Genomic DNA, 5,898 nt, shown 5'->3' with positions numbered 1-5,898 from the left:
TGAGCATGCATATCTCTGAAGATCTTTCCTGGTCCGAGAATGCTGATGCAATTATAAAGAAAGCTCATCAGCGCCTCTACTTCCTGAGAAGATTACGGAGAGTCAGTATGTCAAGGAGGACTCTCTCTAACTTCTATAGGTGCACAGTGGAGAGCATGCTGACGGGTTGCATCGTGGCTTGGTTCAGAAACTTGAGTGCCCTGGAGCGGAAAAGACTACAAAAAGTGGTAAACACTGGCCAGTCCATCATCGGCTCTGACCTCCCTTCCATCGAGGAGATCTATCGCAGTCGCTGCCTCAAAAAGGCTGGCAGCATCATCAAGGACCACACATGCCATCATTAATGACACGCAAAACAAGCCAAATGGCCACTACAAACCGGCCCCTAAATGTTCCGAATATATAACGAAGCAATTATTAATAAACATCAAAAATGTAGCCATGAAGGCTTAACATATATCTAAAGCAAAAAATCAGGGAATTGAACCCCGTGGCTCCCCATCAAGGAATTGAACCTCGGTCTCCCGCGTGACAGGCGGGGATGCTAACCACTATACTAACGAGGAAAAAATAGCATGCACTATATATCAGCAATCAGAATTCTTCATCAGCTCTTCTATCTTCACTTTCGCCTTCTAGAAGTAAGCTTAACCTGATTATTAATCTTATTAAAACACTGGTTTTAGTTTAAAGTTGTGCCGTGCGCACCAAACTCTTAAAGTCAGGCATGATACACAATATACAGTCCAAAACATATGTCCAAAGCTTTGATAGCATAAAACGTCTTCCTTCATGTCAATCAACTCATGGATGTGTTGTAATAACAATGTTGAAGTGTGATAATACTTCGAGAGAATAACAGGATTTTTACCAGTGTGAATCCTCCCTCATTACAAAGGGAAGTCAGATGTTCTACTGGTTGAATTGCTTTCTGCTCAGTAGACATGGATTTTAAGCAATCATCCTTGTAGAAATTATTCTTCAAAGAGATTCTTACTGCATGAAATTTAGTATTCTCGCCAAACTTGCGTTTCAAATTCTGGGTACGTTGCTCTGCCATATGACGATTATTCGGCAGACTAACACTTTCTTGTTTGAAAGGTAAGTCCAGTCAATAGTGTCTGTCAATCTTTACTGAGGAGTTCATAATATCAATGAACGTCAACTCTTCATTCGACATCTCTTCAGGTTCCTTGCTGGTACTTTCATTGAAGTCATGATTGTATGGGTTTTCTAATTCATCAGGAGATATTTAGTTAACAGCAATGGTAGGATAGTTCTTCTGATTCCCGTTTTTGGTATTTCTATTCAAGGAGCCATAGATAACCCATCCAAGTCGGGTTTTTGTAGCATATGGTCCATCACTTTGGCTCCTAACAATCTGTATAGGTTCCAATGCTTTCAAAACATTTGTTCCGATAAGTAGATTAACACTAGTATTTATTTCAGATATCTTGACATCCTTCAGGTAAGGCCATTGTTTCAAGTCTTCATGTCTTGGTATATTTTGATGACCAACAGGCATAGTTCCATGTGTAAACACTTCAAATATTGGTATAAAATTATCTTCATCCAGACTGGATATCTCCATACTCGTAATATAATGACTCCTGCTCTCTTTATCTTTAGTCATGGTACGTAATCGAATCATAGTCTCTTCTGTGATGTTCAGCCTTCACGTCAGGTTTTCTGTGCAAAAGGAAGCCGAACTTCCGTGATCCAAAAAAGCATATGTTTGCAACACTGTATTCGTCTTACTATTCCTTACCTGTACTGGTAAGATAGAAAAATTACAAGCTTCAACACCGGCCCCAATATGAGCAGTTACTTGAGGCGAGGTGATAGCATCACTAGTAGTCGGCTTCTTCTTCTGTTCCGTTTGCTCCGGTTCATCCTCTTCCATTTGCTCTGGTAGTTCTTCATTAATTTGTTCCAGTTCTTCTTCTTCCCAATGCTCTGGTAGTTTCTTATCAACATGAAGTGCTTCAGGATGATATTGCTTGCACTTATAACAAATTATAGGACTCTTACAGTCTCTCACCATATGTCCTTTTTTCAAACATCCAAAACAGATTCCCTTCTCTTTCAAGAAATCCATATTTTTTTCATATTCTTTCGTCTTGAATATTCGAAACCATCTTATGGTGTGATCAACTTTATCACATAACAAACATAATACTATTTGCTTGCTAGTAGATACATTTCCTTAAATTCTCTCCACAGATCTTTTCCACAGGTCTGGTTGTGATAGCAAAACTGCTTCTCATAGGTTCTGATACTTCTTCAGTTTTGGTAAAGGTAGAATCTTTGTTAGTTGCAATAGGTTTATGATTTTCAATAGTCCCGTAGTGTGGCTCTAACATGTACCGTACTTCCTTTTCTAAGAATTTCACCAGGTTTGATAGCCTGACTACATGCTTCCTTTCATCCATTATTTCGCCTGCTTTGTCTCTCCACTTTTCTCTCCGTCTTCTGGGCAACTTGCTAATGATGACTCGAGTATTACTCGCAAGATTTATTTCCTCCATGTGGCCAAGATTTCTCATCAAGCTGCAACAACCTCTCAGAAATATTGTATAATTACTCAATGTCTCCCCATCTTCCGGCTTGATTTATTTCCAAGCATGAGCCTTCTTCATGATTGCGTTAACAATCCTGTTCATTACCAAAACGTTCTTTAAGTAACCTTCTTGCGTTTTTATAGCCATGGCTGTCTGGCTCATTTTGACAACTTTCTACATGCACCTTAACACTTCCACGTGTACTTCACCAGAAATCGTAAGCACTCCTTTTCATCCGTAATTCTCATTTCAATACTTCTTCTAATGCCCTTACGAAAGCTTCATACCGCTAAGGATCTCCATCATATGTAGGAATTTCTGCTGGTGGTAGAATGAGAGAGGTATTTTGTTGAGCTATGAATTCAGCTTGACTTTTCACCAATGCCAATAATCCACCTGTTGATAAACAGGACTCTATGACTCAAATTGGCCTGCGCGAGCCTGTGCTTCAGGCCTCGTAAAAGCGTGGTCCGCTATTGGTTTGTCCCGAGCATCTACAGACGCTCCATAGGTAGTTTGTTTCGATCTAGCAACCATTTGCTGAGATGAAGTTTTACCCATCTTCTTCTGTTCCAATGGGTTTTAAAAGCCATGAAATCCGGTGGACCTCGATTGTGGAATTGATCCAACTGCTAATTCACCGAGCAGTCTTTCTTCCCAAATCGGAGTTCATCATCTTCGATGTTCTAGAACTACATCTTGAACCCTCACTTTCCAGTATCTCCTTCTTTGATTTGGCCACCGCCATCTTTGTGTCTAGTTCCAGTTGTTCCTTTCGTCGCCTCAGCTGCTCCTGTTGTCGCCTCATCTGTTATTTTTGTCACCTCATCTCTTCTTCTTTTTGTTGTGTCATCTCCTCTTCTTATCGCCTCATCTCCTCTTCGTCTTGCTCAATCTTATGTTTCATCTTCAAGGCATCAGCATCTATTGAGAGAGCAGCTAGATCAGCTTTAACTCCCAATCGAGCAGAAGCCCTTGATACCGAACTGGCTGTAAAACAAGAACTGTGTCCTGATCTTCTTGAAGATATATTTGAGATACTATCCCCAGGTGCAATCTCATCTTCCTTTCTGGCACCTTGTTGCATCGCACGTCCAGCTGCTTAGCTCGTAAGTTGTGGTATAATTTCAGATAACCACTCCTCTACCTTATCCATGAAACCATTGAATATCTTCCCCAGACGGTTGTGAAAACAGCAGCACATTTTGTTCCCTTCCAACCCCTTGACAGAGGTTCCATAGCTGGTTAGATTTGATTCTACCATCTTAGAATTGATTCAACCATATTAGATTCTACTTTGATCGCGTTCTGTACTGATTCTATTAGTTTCTTCTGTTTCTCAATTAATCTGGTAACCTATTTCCATAATTTGTTTCTCCCCTTCTCGGTTTCTTTCAAGTTTGTTTATTATCTGTTTCTTCTTGATATATGAGTTTTCTGTAGCTTTCAATTGACTCGTTAACTTGTTCCCATATCAAGTTTTCCTCCTTCTTAGTTTCTATCAGGCAGGCAGGTTGTCCTTGACTAAGCTTGACTTCAGCACCTTGTGGTTCCTCAGGCATAGCTCTTGCTTCATCTTCTGGTTCCATGATTTCAAAGAGGTCTTGGCCGATTGCCAAGTATTTAAATTGAACGAACAAAGTCTTCTCTGAATTCTGCTCCAACTTTGTGTAAACATTGAGTGGCTATTTTGAAAACAATTTTCTCAAAACAATAACAAACTGAGATTGTTGTCAACATCTCATCAAACATCCATGGGCTTAAAGATGACGATAGTTCGAAAGGAATGTGTTATCAAGACTTCAAAACAAATCGTAAGGTTGGTCGTCTCCTTTTTCCAGACAGATTGGAAAAATCACTTTTTTGCTATCTTTCAAGCTAGTGGCTAGCTTTCTGGCTCTTCTTGCAGAAGCCGTTTAAAATTAAAGCTTTGCAGCTTCAAAATTCAAAGATATAATAGTCAATTTCCACTCACAATTTCTTGATAATTTCTTCAGATTCTTCAGATAAGTCTCTTCGCTGTAGATAAACCTCTAGGCCATCTCTGGCCGAGATCTATTGTCTTCAGTTCCTCAGCTGGAGCCTGTCTTTTGACCAAAACCTCTTTCGAGATCTTAGCCAAATCTTCTGTCCCACTCTCTGGGACTGGCTTTCACCCCCTGTCGGAGGTATCCTTTGACAATGTAGCGGCAGATTTTTATATTGTTCAAGAGATTATTCCCTCTAGCCGCTAAGTGGACTGCATGATTAAGGAGAATGTTGTTATACTCATGTGAGCTTTCAGTCAGAGACCTTCATAGCTTCTTCACAGATGAATCTTCATAACACACTTTTGATTAATAGATTATTTATTGTTGATGAAAAACAATAAGGTATACATCCAAACTTCTTCAGACTCATACACTATAATCTTCATCAAACTCCAGCTTATGGGTTTAAAGGTTAGAAAACTCCTTGTGTCTCCGTTATGCTTTGCATCGTCAAAGGGTATACCTTCCCCATGCTGGTCCAAAACAAAACTAAAAACTAAGCTTCTGCGCAAGAAACGTCATAAATCCAAGCTCCAAACATGCCCCAAAACACGTCATAAATCCCACCCACAATATAACAGGCAGTCTAAAATTTAAAGACACACGCCATCATTAATGACACACAAAACAAGCCAAATGGCCACTACGAACGCGAGGATCAGATGGTTGGCACTGGTTACGAGGGGGATAATGATGATTATTTAGAAGACTGGGAGACTGTTCGAACTAGAAATTCATGTTCACCACCTTATTCACCTTACGATAACAATATCTCAAATGCACATTGCAGAGTTCGTAATAGGAATAGACAATCAAATCCCAGGGCAGCCGTCGCATGAAGCTCATGCAAATATAATAGCGGACAATGGAGCAAGGGAGGAAGCTGTTTTAACAGCTCTTGCCAACACCCTTCAGAAACCAATCGATTTGGCCAGAATATTAAATGTAAGAACAAAAAGGGGAGAAGCAGAGGATGCAGTTTTAGAGCGATTCTCTGAATTATATATGGATCAATCGGGTGACGTAAATTACAGAAATGGAGTAAATTCCCCTCAATATTGTGCCATCCTACTGAATTGTCTCCCCACCAACGTAGCAGAAGCCATTAAGACTAATAACATGGACTGGACAGAAAATAGTGCCAGTCAAATAGCTAAGGCTGTAAGATATCATTGGAAGGACATGAAGAAGCAGGATAGCCCGCCTGCAGTAAAACGAAAAACTGAATATGTGATCAGTAAAGAAATACCAAAATTCGACTGTGAATCATGGATCCCGAGAGTACCAGCAAACTATGGACTGGGAGA

General features: G+C 40.1%; 1 non-coding gene across 1 annotated transcript; it reads right to left on the bottom strand.

Moving 5' to 3' along the window:
• Positions 1–494: 494 nt before the first annotated feature.
• On the bottom strand, positions 495–566 carry trnad-guc (transfer RNA aspartic acid (anticodon GUC)). The gene has a single exon. It is a non-coding gene; the product is annotated as a tRNA-Asp (tRNA).
• Between the last annotated feature and the right edge of the window lie 5,332 nt (positions 567–5,898).

The sequence above is a fragment of the Leucoraja erinacea genome, chromosome 2 (assembly GCF_028641065.1).
Source record: "Leucoraja erinacea ecotype New England chromosome 2, Leri_hhj_1, whole genome shotgun sequence".
NCBI lineage: Eukaryota > Metazoa > Chordata > Chondrichthyes > Rajiformes > Rajidae > Leucoraja > Leucoraja erinaceus.
The sequence above is the reverse complement of the archived record's forward strand: the minus strand, read 5'-3'. Positions and strand labels throughout refer to the sequence as shown.